The sequence below is a fragment of the Schistocerca serialis genome, chromosome 1, assembly GCF_023864345.2.
Source record: "Schistocerca serialis cubense isolate TAMUIC-IGC-003099 chromosome 1, iqSchSeri2.2, whole genome shotgun sequence".
NCBI lineage: Eukaryota > Metazoa > Arthropoda > Insecta > Orthoptera > Acrididae > Schistocerca > Schistocerca serialis.
Genome location: NC_064638.1, coordinates 730,280,626 through 730,295,331, shown reverse-complemented (window position 1 = coordinate 730,295,331; position 14,706 = coordinate 730,280,626).

Genomic DNA, 14,706 nt, shown 5'->3' with positions numbered 1-14,706 from the left:
CTCTTATTTTATCGTGATGATCAATTCTCCTTATGTAGGTGGGTACCAACAGAATCTTTTCGCAATGAAGGGAGAAAACTGGTGATTGAAAGTTCATGAGAAGATCCCGTCGCAACGAAAAACGCCATTGTTTTAATTATTGCCACTCCAATTTACGTATCATGTCTGTGGCACTATCTTCCCTACTTCGCGATAACACAAAACGAGCTGCCCTTCTTTGTACTTTTTCGATGTCATCCGTCAGTCCTATCTGATGCGGATCCCACACCGCACAGCAATACTCCGGACAATCATGGTGTAATCAGTCTCTTTACTAGACCTGTGGCATCTTCTAAGTGTTCTGCCAATGAATAACAGTCTTTGGTTGGCTGTACCCACAACATTATCTATGTGATCGTTCCAATTTAGGGTATCTGTAATACCTAAGTATTTAATTGAATTTACAGCCTTCAGATTTGTGTGACTTGTCTCGTATTCGAAATTTAACGGATTTCTTTTAATATTCATGTGAATAACTTCAGACTTTTCTTTATTTAGGGTCAACTGCTACTTTTCGCACCATACACATATCTTACCTAAATCATTTTGCAATTAGTTTTGGTCATCTGATGACTTTACAAGACGGTAAATGACAGCAACATCTGCAAACAATCTAAGACGGCTACTCAGATTGTCTCCTATGTCGTTAATAGAGATTAAGAGCAGTAGAGGGCCTATAACACTTACTTGGGGAACGCCGGATATTATTTCTGTTTTACTCGATTACTTTCCGTCTATTACTACGAGCTGTGACCTTTCTGACATTAAATCACGAATCCAGTCGCACAACTGAAGCGATGTTCCATAGGCACGCAGTTTGGTTGGAAGACGCTTGTGAGGAACGGCGTCGAAAGCCTTCTGGAAATCTAAAAATATGGGATCAATTTGACATCCCCTGTCGATAGCATTCATTACTTCATGAGTATAAAGAGCTAGTTGTGTTTATCAAAAACGATATTTTCTGAATCCGTGCTGACAACGTGTCAATAAATAGTTTTCTTCGAGATACTTCATAATGTTCGAATACAGTATATGTTCCAAGACATCATTGCAAATGGACGTTAGTGATATAGGCCTGTAATTCAGAGGATTACTCCTACTTCCCTTTTTGGGTATTGGTGTTAACTGAGTAATTTTCCAGTCTTTAGGTACGGATCTTTCTGTGAGCCAGCGGTTGTATATAATTGCTAAATATGGAGCTTTTGTATCAGCATAATCTGAGAGGAACCTGACTGGTATACAATCTGGACGGGAAGCCTTGCTTTTATTAAGTAATTTAAGCTGCTTTGCGACACCGAGGGTATTTACTTCTATATTTCTCATCTTGGCAGTTGTTCTTGATTAGAATTCAGGAATATTTACTTCGTGTTCTTTGGTGAAGGAGTTTCGGAAACTCGTGTTTACTAACTCTGCTTTAGTGGCACTGTCATCAGTGACTTCATCGTTGTTATCGCGCAGTGAAGGTACTGATTGCGTCTTACCGCTGGCGTGCTTTATGTACGACCAGAATCTCTTTCTGTTTTCTGCCAGATTTCGGGACAGAGTTTCGTTGTGGCAATTACCGAAAGTATCTCTCATTGAAGTACGCGCTATATTTCGAACTTCTGCAAAACTTTGCCAATCTTAGGGATTTTGCGTTCTTTTAAATTTGGCATGCTTTTTTCGCTGCTTCTGCAACAGTGATCTGACCCGTTTTGTGTACTACGGGGGATCAGTACCATCACTTATTAATTTATGTGGTACATGTTTCTCAATTGCTGTCGATACTATCTCTTTGAAATCATTCAACAGCTTTTCTACGCTTACAGATCGGAATGAGTGCAGACTGTCTCTTAAAAAGGCGTTAAGAGCGTTTTTATCAGCTTTTTTAAATAGATATAATTTGCGCTTCTTCTTTATGGTTGTAGGAGTTAAGGTATTCAGCCTAGCAACTAATCTCTGTATTCGTCACGATACTCACTATTTGTCCAGGATTATTTGTTGCTAAGAGGTCACGTATGCTTTCGCAACCATTTACGCTTCGAATGGGCTCATGAACTAATTGTTCAAAATAATTTTCTGAGAAAGCATTCAGTACAATTTCAGATGAAGTTTTATGCCAGCCGCCGGGAAGTCACCACTGACCATAACTGTATGAGTGAGGTACCTATTTGAAATGAGACTCAAGTTTTCTTTGAACTGTTCAGCAACTATATCTTCTGAGTCGGGTGGTCGGTGAAAGGACCCAATTAATAGTTTAGTGCGATTGTCAAGTATAACCTCCACCCATGCTATTTCGCAGGAACTACCTACTTCAATTTTACTACAAGGCAAACTACATTTCACAGCAATAAATACTCCACCACCAGTTGTGTTTAATCTATCCTTTCTGAACACTGTTAGATTGTTAGAAAAAATTTCGGCTGAACTTATTTCCGGCTTTAGCCAGCTCTCTGTACCTACAACTATTTGAGCTTCAGTGCTTTCTATTAGGGCTTGAAGCTCTGGTTCTTTCCCTACACAGTTACGACAATTTACAGCTACGATACCGATCGTTTCTATAACTAGCTTACTGTGTTTTACCTGCCCGCTTTTAGACGGGCGCCCTTTCTGTGGTTCCCTGAGGCACTCTAACCTAAATAAACCGCCCAGTCCCTTCCACACAGCCCCCGCTACCCGTGTGGCCGCTTCCTGTGTGTAGTGGACTCCTGATCTATTAAGCGGAACCCGGAAACCCACCACCCGATGGCGCAAGTAAAGGAATATGCAGCCTATCGGTCACAGAACCGCCTGAGCCTCTGATCCAGACCCCCCAACTCGGCTCTGCCCCAAAGGACCACAGTCGGTTCTATCGACGATGCTGCAGATGGTGAGCTCCGCCTTAATCTCGCAAGCAAGACTGGCAGTCTTTACCGTTTCCGCTAGCCGCCCAAAACCAGAGAGAATCACCTCCGATCCAAAGCGACATACGTCATTGGTACCGATATGAGCCACCACCTGCAGTTGGCTGCACCCTGTACTCTTCATGGCATCTGGAAGCAGCCTTTCCTCATCCGGAATGACTCCCCCCAGTATGCACACGGAGTTCACACTGGCTCCCTCTCCCCCCTCCCCCCCCCCCTGGCAGCCATGTTCCTAAGGGCCCTATTACACGCCTAACGTTGGAGCTCCCAACTAACAGAAAACCCATCCTCTGTGAACGCGCAGACCTTGCAGGCCAAGAAGCTCCCTCTGGAACAGGGTGGACGACTGCATCCGGCTCAGAGACATCATCAGCCACAGATATCGCCCGAAACCTGTTCGTCAAACGAACGGGGAGGCCGTACGTTCGGTCCCTCGAAAAGTTTTTCGCTGCCTACCAGACTTTGGAATGATCTCCTACTCGACCACGGGTGAGGACTCAACCTCAGTGCAGGCAGTACCTGGGGCGGCCACAGAAGTGGACTGAACAGGGGACACGTGGGACGTGCTCGAGACGTCCCTCGCATCCCCGCGTCCGACCCCCCGCAGTGACTGCCCTAGGCAGCAGCCTCAAGCTGCGTGACGGAAACCAACGCAGCCTGGAGCTGTAAGCAAAGGGTCGGCAACTCAGCTCGCATCTGTACACAGCAATCACAGTTCCTATCCATTAATGCAGTCGCTCCCGTCTGAAGCTCGTAAAAATATACAAGAAACGAATGCTGTACTTAACTTATTAGCAGCAGGAATTCGAAGTGCTCTCTTACTAACGGCCTAAACGACACTGAGCTCCATTAACCAAAACAAACAAAAACTTTTACAATCTGAGGGTCCATATAAGAGTCGATAGCAACGGCGGTACAGTGAGCTACACTGTTATTAAAATAGAAATTTGTGCCTAGTAGGCACTCGAACATGTCATCACAAAACGTCACTTTTGTTTCTGTCATCACAAAACGGCTTAAGGCAGAACATTGCATCAATGTCAAATAACTGAGTAGTTTATAATGGACAATTATGATCTCTACGCTGATATTTTAAAGTGAAGTTAGTCCAACACAAGGGGTTTCTTAAAGTGAATTGTTTGTTAGAAATTTTGTCCATTCGGAAAGAAATATATGTTATAGAACTACCCGAATGGTTTTGGTTTGTGCCAATTAATTAACCATTTTAACATTAAGATATTATGAGCTATAAAGAACTCTGTCCGAAAAGAATTTTGGAACAGTCGTGTTATGTAAGCCTGCTTGCTTTGCATAACATTCTGCAAAGACCTTTGCCTTTCATGGTATCTGACGTTTCGCTTGATGTTTCGAGTATTCCATCGTGCTAACAGTTTTCTACTAATATCCACATCACTCATCTTTGCATTGGTGCGAAAATTATGTGGGCCCAGTACTCCTGGACAGTTCTACATATCACTGTCGTTGTTGCGAAGTGAAAGATTCATGAGTATTATAAAATTGTGTATTGAGTAAGATACAGTTTAAAATAGCAGAGTATTCATCACAACTTACGTAAATTATGTATGATCTTACGTAACAAAAAAAAAAGAAAAGAAAAAAGAGAGACAAACTCAAAGTCTGCAATGCATAACGATATTTCATAAATGAAGCAAAAGGATGATATAAACGTTAAAGAAGTAGACCCAGTGCCTTATGCCTATGTAAGGGGGAATATTTTACAAGCTTATCTACAGAATTGGTGACATTCTTGGTCTTCTTCTGGCAGCAGGGTATTTTGTTTACGTCAGCCATACGCACGATGACGTCGACGCGGCGCGAACAGGGTAGCACAGCACCCAAGTGAACCCATAAGAGCTGTTAAGCGATGGTGCAGGTAAGCTGTGACGTAGCTAGCACGTAGCTTACAGCTATTACTGGATGCAAATATCACAGATTTCTGGTTGGATGCAATTTTCATACAACCTGAGGCGAAGAAGCGTTTATAAACAATGCCCGGGACCTCCACAGTGACATCGTTTGGCGAGTGAAAAGTGTATACGTCATGCGTGAGATACGTTACTGGAAACTGGCTGCCTGCCACTGTTTTGCACCTCCAATTGCTCTAAACACTGTTTATTGCTGTGCTTATAACGACTTTGTGACGGTCTGTAGGCATTTTGGTATCGTTCTGTCACAGTCAGGTTTGCTCGCTCACGCCGACCTATCTCGTTACACGTTTTTATGAACTGTGAATTGTTGTGGGCAATTTCATTGCGTAGTAAGAAGCGCAGTGCACGTTGTTCGCAGGAACCTGAAAAACTGTGTACAAAAGTACCTTCAATTATTTTAGTGCTGTCAAAATTAAATGCTATACGCCGGACATTATTCTGACTCGTTTTGCAATTCAGATAATTTCTTACGCCCGCATCGCGCAGCTGTTATGAATTTTGTAACCGGTATACACTACTGGCCATTAAAATTGATGCACCAAGAAGAAATGCAGATGATAAACGGGTATTCATTTGGACAAATATATTATACTAGAACTGACATGTGATTACATTTTCACGCAATTTGGGTGCATAGATCCTGAGAAATCAGTACCCAGAACAACCACCTCGGGCCGTAATAACGGCCTTGATACGACTGGGCATTGAGTCTAACAGAGCTTGGATGGCGTGTACAGGTACAGCTGCCCACGCAGCTTCAACACGACACCATTGTTCATCAAGAGTAGTGACTGGCGTATCGTGACGAGCCAGTTGCTCAGCCACCATTGACCAGACGTTTTCAATTGGTGAGGGATCTGGATAATGTGCTGGCCAGGGCAGCAGTCGAACATTTTCTGTATCCAGAAAGGCCCGTGCAGGACCTGCAATATACGGTCGTGCGTTATCCTGCTGAAATGTAGGGTTTCGCAGGGATCGAATGAATGGCAGAGCCACGGGTCGTAACACATCCGAAATGTAACGTCCACTGTTCAAAGTGCCGTCAATGCGAACAAGAGGTGACCGAGACGAGTAACCAATGGCACCATCACGGCGGGTGATACGACAGTATGGCGATGACGAATACACGCTTCCAATATGAGTTCACCGCGATGTCACCAAACACGGATGCGACCATCTTGATGCTGTAAACAGAACCTGGATTCATCCGAAAAAATGACGTTTTACCATTCGTGCTCCCAGGTTCGTCGTTGAGTACGCCACCGCAGGCGCTCCTGTCTGTGATGCAACGTCAAGGGTAACCGCAGCCATGCTGCTCTAAATGTCGTCGAACTGTTCGTGCAGATGGTTATTGTGTTGCAAACGTCCCCATCAGTTGACTCAGGGATCGAGACGTGGCTGCACGATCCGTTACAGCCATGTGGATAAGATGCCTGTCATCTCGACTGCTAGTGATACGAGGCCGTTGGGATCAAGCACGGCGTTCCGTATTACCGTCCTGAACCCACCGATTCTATATTCTGCTAACAGTCATTGGATCTCGACCAACGCGAACAGCAATGTCGCGATACGATAAACCGCAATCACGATAGGCTACAATTCGACCTTTATCAAAGTCGGAAATGTTTTAATGGTACGCATTTCTCCTCCTTACACGAGGCATCACAACAACGTTTCACCAGGCAACACCGGTCAACTGCTGTCTGTGTATGAGAAATCGGTTGGAAACTTTCCTCATGTCAGCATTTTGTAGGTGTCGCCACCGGCGCCATCCTTGTGTGAATGCTCTAAAAAGCTAATTATTTGCATATCACAGCATCTTCTTCCTGTTGGTTACATTTCGCGTCTGTAGCACATCATCTTCGTAGCGTAGCAATTTTAATGGCCAGTGCCGGCCGAAGTGGCCGTGCGGTTAAAGGCGCTGCAGTCTGGAACCGCAAGACCGCTACGGTCGCAGGTTCGAATCCTGCCTCGGGCATGGATGTTTGTGATGTCCTTAGGTTAGTTAGGTTTAACTAGTTCTAAGTTCTAGGGGACTAATGACCTCAGCAGTTGAGTCCCATAGTGCTCAGAGCCATTTGAACCATTAATGGGCAGTAGTGTAATTTCTTACGGTTGCATCGCGCAGCTGTTATGAATTTTGTAACTGGTATAATAATCTGGAATAAGGCGTATCCGAAGATAATAACGCGTTTATCGCGAAGAATTTAGGAGGCCAGACGACGAGGTATTTGCAGGAACTGGAATAAACACCGTTCTTGAGGGGTAGGTGTTTCCGAGAGAGAAGAGCAGAACCGAGGAAACTAAAGCTGGTGATTTTCCCTGCGCGGCCCCCAGCGTCGGCGGCCCGTGAAGACAATTTAGGGGGTGCAGGCGCCAGCGACGTGGCAGAAGCCACCCCCGCCCCCACCCCCGCAGCCGCCACGCGGGGATACCGCCGCGGCGCGCGTCACTCCTCTTTTAGTGCCCGCGTCCTGGAAATAAAGCCAACATTTTCGCGGGCCGCCTTAATTACATCTGAGGTGACGCGGACAGTCCGGCGCCCGACCGTTTCATTACGCGGAGAGCGGGCGACCGCATTCCGCGCGAGCCAGCGCCGCGCCCGGGCCTGGGAATACCGCCGGGACGCCGCCGGCCGGCACTCAGATTTCTTGTCCGCGCGGCGACGGAACTGCGGTGGGCGCGCGGCCGCCCTCCGTGCTGCCGGGATATTCCAGGCGCGACGTCTCGCTCGTATCACTGGCACCTACCTGCTGCAAAACACCGAAACACATTCGAAGTCATGGAGTCACCTAAATAAGGTAAACCGTTCGAAAAACATTCCGGCCAATGTTCAATGGTCAGGACACTGGAGTAGTCTACAAAAGGACTCCATCTCTACATCTAAGATCTAGACATTTTATCTGAAATATCTTAAGGATTTCCGAATAAAACAATCTTAATGAAGATTCTATATTTTTATTCATCATGCCTACATATTTATGTCTCAACATAGTCACCTTCTCCCATCGAGAGACCAGATTGTTGATGCCATCACGATGGAATGTTGGATATTGTTGACGGAGACACAACCTCACCTCCGCCTGCACCGCTTCATCACTGTCAAAGTGAAATCCTCGATAGTTTTGGAACCACATGAAAATCGGATGAGCCCAAGTCGGGACTGTATGTGTGACTACGACCTCCCAACGGGTAGACCGTTCGCGGGATAAAACTCTTCCGATTTGACGCCTCTACGGCGACTTGCGCCGGAAATCGAACCCGGGCCCTTAGGATTGACATTGTCTCGGGCTGACCACTCAGCTACCGGGAACGGACGTCGGGACTGTACGAGGATAACGGTGAACTCAACGCCTCGGATTGTTGCAGCTTTCGCAGCTCTCGTAGGTGGTCTGGCATTGTTATGTAGGAGGTTCAAAATGGCTCTGAGCACTATGGGACTTAACTTCTGAGGTCATAAGGCCCCTAAAACTTAGAACTACTTAAACCTAACTAACCTAAGGACATCACACACATCCATGCCCGAGGCAGGATTCGAACTGGCGACTGTAGCTGTCGCGCGGTTTCAGACTGTAGTGCCTAGAACCGCTTATGTTGAAGGAGACGCTACTTCAAGTGTCCATGGAGCTCTCTGCAGTTATAAACTCAATTACGGCACGGTGTTTCTCACCCAACACACACTTACATTACGCACTGACGAGTTACACGCTAAAATTCGGAGCTCTCTAGTAGCATAAGGTTGCAACTTGAGTCAGCGAAGCGGGAAAGTTGACCGAGTAACATGTATGACATGTCATACCTCAACTGATACTGAGAACAGAACAAATAATTCGGAGACGTTACTTCTCAGTACGCCCTCTTACATCTGTATTCCGCAAAGCAAAGTATGTGCCTCACCGTACTTCCTATTGTACCAGTGATAAGGTTTTTTCCCGATCGCTGTGTGCGGAGCGCTGGTAGAGTGATTGCTTTCGATCTTAATGTCCAACTTCCCGTTCCATGTAGGTAGAAATGAGAGTGACTGTTCATTCTTTCATGCTGAATATCAACACCATCAGCGCTGTTGTGCCGGCCGAAGTGGCCGAGCGGTTCTAGGTTTTATAATGGATTTTTATTTGGCACTGCTTTGGCTTTTTCGTCTCCCGTTAGTGTTATTACGTAATTCCATCAAATGTAATTTCACTGTACATTTCTAGATGTTATGGTTCTTGAGAATCTTAGGAAAATAAGTTTAAGTGGACCTGGTGTTGTTTGAAATTCCGTATCACCGATCTGTATTGTGACATCTGTTAACTTACAGGGCACATGCCCAGCATGTGTGGTTTTACCATGCTGATGCCATACAGTCTGTCTATGCTAGCATCGATGTGATGGGTAAACAAATTGGCAACGGCACCATCGCCACTGTGTAATTTTGCCTAGAATTGCCGAAGAGATTCAGTAACTGATTTGAAAGTTTCTCTTAGTTTTTCTCCGCTCCACATTTCCTAACCTTAGCAGCCGTAATTCGTCTGTAACAGTCTTCTGTGCCTCACTGACTTAACGCTTCGTCAGTATCTTGTTATATACGAACCAGAGTTCTATGCAGGGTTCACCTCATGTACATTCTTGTCCATCTTCGTTTCAATTACCTCAATCTATACAATTAAATCGTTTACTTTATTTTTAATTAAATTAATCCTAGCATATAACATGTTGATCGCTCTCAGAAGAGCCCAATAATATATCTCTAGTTTCCTCTGTACATCCCCAACTTTACGATCCCAATGAGTTAATAGACTGACTATAACTGCTTATAGTATCAGCTGCCACCAGAAATACAGCTCATTTAAATGAGGTTGTTTCAATAATTTCAGAGTTTGGAGAGGTATCGTCGAATAAGCATGGAGACAGTAGTTTGAGAACTCCAACCAGCACACAAAACATACCCTCATCGGCATGTTATAATTAACAGTTTTGATAGCTTGTGGCAAGTGGATCTTGTAGATATGAGGGAATGTTCCTGTGTGAGTAATGGTTTCAAATGTATTTTAATAGTCAAAGATACATACTACATGTTTACCTGGGGTTTACCTTTAAAACAAAAACAGGTGGAGATGTTGCACAAATGTTTGAGCGATTGCTGCAGATGGGGACAAATCGATGCACTGACAACCTCAGGCAGATTATGGTGGAGAGTTTTGCAATAGATATTCCACGACTGTGATGAAGTGGTACGAAATACTCCACTACTCGACATCCACCCACCTGACGGCAAGTATAGTGAAACGTCTGAACAGAACAGTGAAAGCTCAAATGTGAATGGGCTTTAATCTTTGTGGTCAAACAAATGGATAGACATCTTCTTTCAAACAGTTGCACAATAAACTTAACCACACATCATACAGCATAGGTGGTGGTTAGTGTTTAACGTCCCATCGACAACGAGGTCACTAGAGACGGAGCGCAAGCTCGGGTTAGGGAAGGATTGGGAAGGAAATCGGCCGTGCCCTTTCAAAGGAACCATCCCGGAATTTGCCTCAAACGATTTAGGGAAATCACGGAAAACCTAAATCAGGATGGCCGGAGACGGGATCATACAGTATAAATGAGACCAATTGATGTTTACGGTAATGGACTCCTAGATACAGTATTCAACCGCATGAAAATTGTGGAGCCACACATACAGAAATTTAATGCAAGCGAGTTAGTATATGTTTCAAAACACAAAACAGAATATGAAAAGTTATTTCCAAAGTGCAGAAAACCAATCCATGAATCTACATCCTAAAGAACAGCAGTGGTACTGAACTTGTAGGATGCTTTTACGCAGAAGATATGCAGAAGAGCTCGGAACAATACGCGTTTCTCTTAGAGAGGGCCATAAGACATGGACGGAGTAGAGCACTAGTTAAATGGCTTGGTTTTCCTGCAACGTAAAACAATTGAACTGACGCTGACGATTTGCTCTTTTTAAGCACCACACCATCGAAATCCCAAAATAATACTTAGCATCACATTGCCTGATGATGCTTTGCTCCTGTCCCTCAGTGTCATAATGATACACCAAGCTCTTTGCCATGGCGATTAGACAACCAAGAAAGTCATGTCTATTAGACTGACACACCTGCAACACTTCTGCTGCTGCCTTGGTACGACGGCGTTTTTGAGCAATTGCGGAACGCAACAAGCGGCGACCTTTGTCATGCTCAAAATGTCATGCAAAATGTTGAGAACTGATTCATGAGTGGTGTTAATTTTTTTTTTCAGACACCTCGGGCGCGATACACTGGTCTTCGAGCATCGTTTCATCCCTTTCTTCACTGTCTACAGTCTATTCGTCGGTTTTACCGCTGCTACTGTGGACTGTGAAGTTACTGTTTTGCCTGTGTGTGGATCTGTAAGGTCTCTATTTAGGTTGCTGTTCTTGTAATGTTTCTGAGATGAAGTTCTCTACTCTGTTTAGCCCTTCCTATTCTTCTTGGTCTGTATTTGAGTTATAGATGTTGTCTGTGTCATTTGGAGCCGTCTGGCTTGTGTACATGACGTGCAGTGTAGTACTATGGGTTTTGGGGACCTATTTTCCACGCAACTGCATTCTTTTCTCAGTCAGGGATGCACACGATGTAAGCGCCTTGGGTAAGGGCCATGTCCAATTAGAAATTTTACCATCCGACCGATTGGGTCAGTGTGCTTCATTCCTAACATTTCCCTGGTAACCAAAATATATACTTGCATATGTATGTATGAATCGGTAAGCATGTGGCAGTATGCGTACCTAATACGTTCCGTGCATAAAAACGGGACTTTCCAGTGCTAATACCTCGGGTTCTATTGGTGATAAAGAGGTAGGTCATGTGTTCTGGATATCCCTTGCGATAGGGACCATTTGTATACCCCAGCAAACGATCGTTTTAGTGTCACTATCCTGCCGTACAGTGCCAAAGTACGAGCATCACACACATCCTCCTGCTGAGGAGAATGGAGCAGTCTGGTTGGTTCTTTTTTGCATTTGATGTGGTCTATGGTGGACTTGATGTAAATTATAGAGGCGCCATCAGTTCATGAGCGATCCCTCGGAAGACCCCACAAAAAAGATTTATATACTGTGTTTTCGCCGTCACCAGCGGACCAAAGCCCAGTCTAACAGCTATATACAGCAAATGGGTGACATTTTTACGATATATTCCTAAGACACAGATCTCGAGAAACCTTGGAAGTTTTCTTGATATATTTATCTGTCTCCAAGATACATAGGCTCAAAGCTACCCTACTTGTACACATAAAATATGCACACAAAATCCAGCGTGAGGCGAAAACGTAGTCATAAAGTGACATACGACGGAGAAACATGCTGTGAAATGTCATCTGAGAACCCCATGTTGTAGTACTGATGCACATGAAAAATTTTTTTGCACATAAAATCCGGTGTGAGATGTAAAATTAGTTCTGCGTTATATCACTTTCAAATAAGTAAGCTGTCTAAATTTTACTGACCAATGTAATTCTTTCCGGAAGAGTTACACACCCTGCTGCAACAGGGGATAGAAGGAAACCAGCGAAAAACTGCTCCTAACAGTGCACGAAAAAATGCGAGTATGTCTGTGTTTATTTAAAAGTTAAAGCCGGTACCCCACTTAAAAGTAGGGTACCAGCTGCCTCATCACTAAAAGCTTTCCCAAAACTTTTGACATGGGAGCATATTCTCGCTTTTTTTATGAGAGAGGAAAAGACAATGGCAGAGGCAAAGAGACGGAAAATTGACAGTGGAATATAATAGTTGACAGTGACGGAATAGTGGTAGGAAAATAGTAAAGGAGGGGTGGGAAGGGGGGAAGGAATAAAGAGAAGGAGAAAGTGGGTGCGGGCCAGTGATAATGGCAGACAGTGTAGCAGCATTTTTCCGCTGGCGTATGTATGTTCCACGGCTCTTCCTAAACCAATGGACCGATTTTAACCAGACTTGGTACACATGTCACTCACTGCCTGGAAATCATTGTTGTGGGTTTAAGAACCACGTACCTATCAAAGGGTTGGAGATGAAAAAGGACTGTAGCCCACCATGCGCGAATATCCATCCTTTAGTCATCCAGCGTTTGAGAATGAAAGCACTTGAAGACTTGCAACAAATTTGTACATAATTTCAAACCTTTACGAAACTTTTTCTCGCTGAAGGCCCCCACAAAATGATGAAAGGAGGAAGTTTATATCTTGCTACATTTTAGCTCTTCATGCAGTGAGACTGCCGCATGAAGCATGACATTTTAATATATTACTTCTTTACTACAAACTGTATTCGCGACATATTTTGCCGACAGTATTCACGTAAACCACTGAATTTACCAGAAAAAGTGTATCATTGTGCGACTCATAGTTCAGAAGATGTGTGAGAAACGTCTCAGGCAAGACGTTGAAATTTATTACTTCGCTGCCACTCACTCACGCGCAACACGTTACACATGCATAATCCAAATATATCATTGAATGTATCTCCAAAAATATATTATTGTCCCTCACACAACTCAGGAAACATGACTTCATAAAAATTGACCTGTGTTAAAACGAAACTGCAGGGCAAATTTCGCTAGAGATTTAGGTGACATGTACAAAAATGTGTGCCATACGTTAAATATATGCGAAATATATTTAACATATGCGCACGTGGGCAAAGCCACAGGTAAAATACTCATCCTAAACTCCCTGAACGATTTCAACCAACTTTGAAGCACATTTTAGTACCAATGTGGAAAGAAATACTGTGCTATTGGAGTTAGCGTGATAACGCGTAGAGAGAAGGGAGAGGAGGAGATGGAGATATAACGAGGGAGAAGTGGGAGATGCGTGCAGATAGGTGGAAGAGATGGACAGAGAAAGGGGGAGGGGGAATGGACAAAGAGAGGGGAGAGAAGGGAGAGGGGAGAGTAGGATATGGACAGAGACTGGGGGAGGAAGAGGTAGGGTGAGAGACCGGGAAGGAGTAGACAGACTATTAGAAGATTATAATAAGTACAAGGACTATTCGGTGGGTAATATCTGATAGGTCACGAAAACCCGATGAAGCTCTGCACAGATGTGTTGGACAGTGTCTCTAGTATGTCTGACGATGGCTTCACGTCGCTCTTGTCAATTCCAAGCATACAGTGAGCACGTAAAGATGACCTAGAAAATAGCGTTCCCCGCCAAGCACGGGTGCCTGCTGCGAGGTTGCGCCTGATTTCAAGCAACCTTACATAGCGTACCAGTCATGCTTTTCCTTATTCATGAAAATTCTCGGCCACACACTGCAGGGGCAATAAGGATACACATTCAGCGTTATCGATGAGAAATATTTGATCAACCACCATTCAGCCTGAACTAGGCTCCGTCTGATATTCGTCTCTGCTCACATGACCCGCTGGCTCAGACAACGAACTACAGACCTGGGTAGAGAAGTCGTGGAAAGTACAGGCGGTTGCCTTTTATAATGCGGATTTTGGAAAGTTGGAACAACGCCAGGACAGATGTCTAAGTCGGAGCGGTGACTATTTAGAGAAGTAGCTGGAAGATGTAACACACTGTTCCGAATAAAACATTTTTGATTTTCACCGATCGGACCTTACTTCCTGAATATCTCTCGTGCAACGCCGGGCAACGCTGGGTCCTTAGCTAGTTTGAGAATAATTAACAGACTCTCCTGTCGTTACCGTAGATCCTATGTGTGTACTATTTCATTACTTCTTGAATATTACAAGCGATATATGCTAGATTCCAATAGTCATCTTTACCGACCACAGCTTGTTTTTACTTTCAAAGAGATATTATTATCATCGACTTTAACCGAGTCACAGCTGTCAGCTACACTATGCCACGTTGTCTTC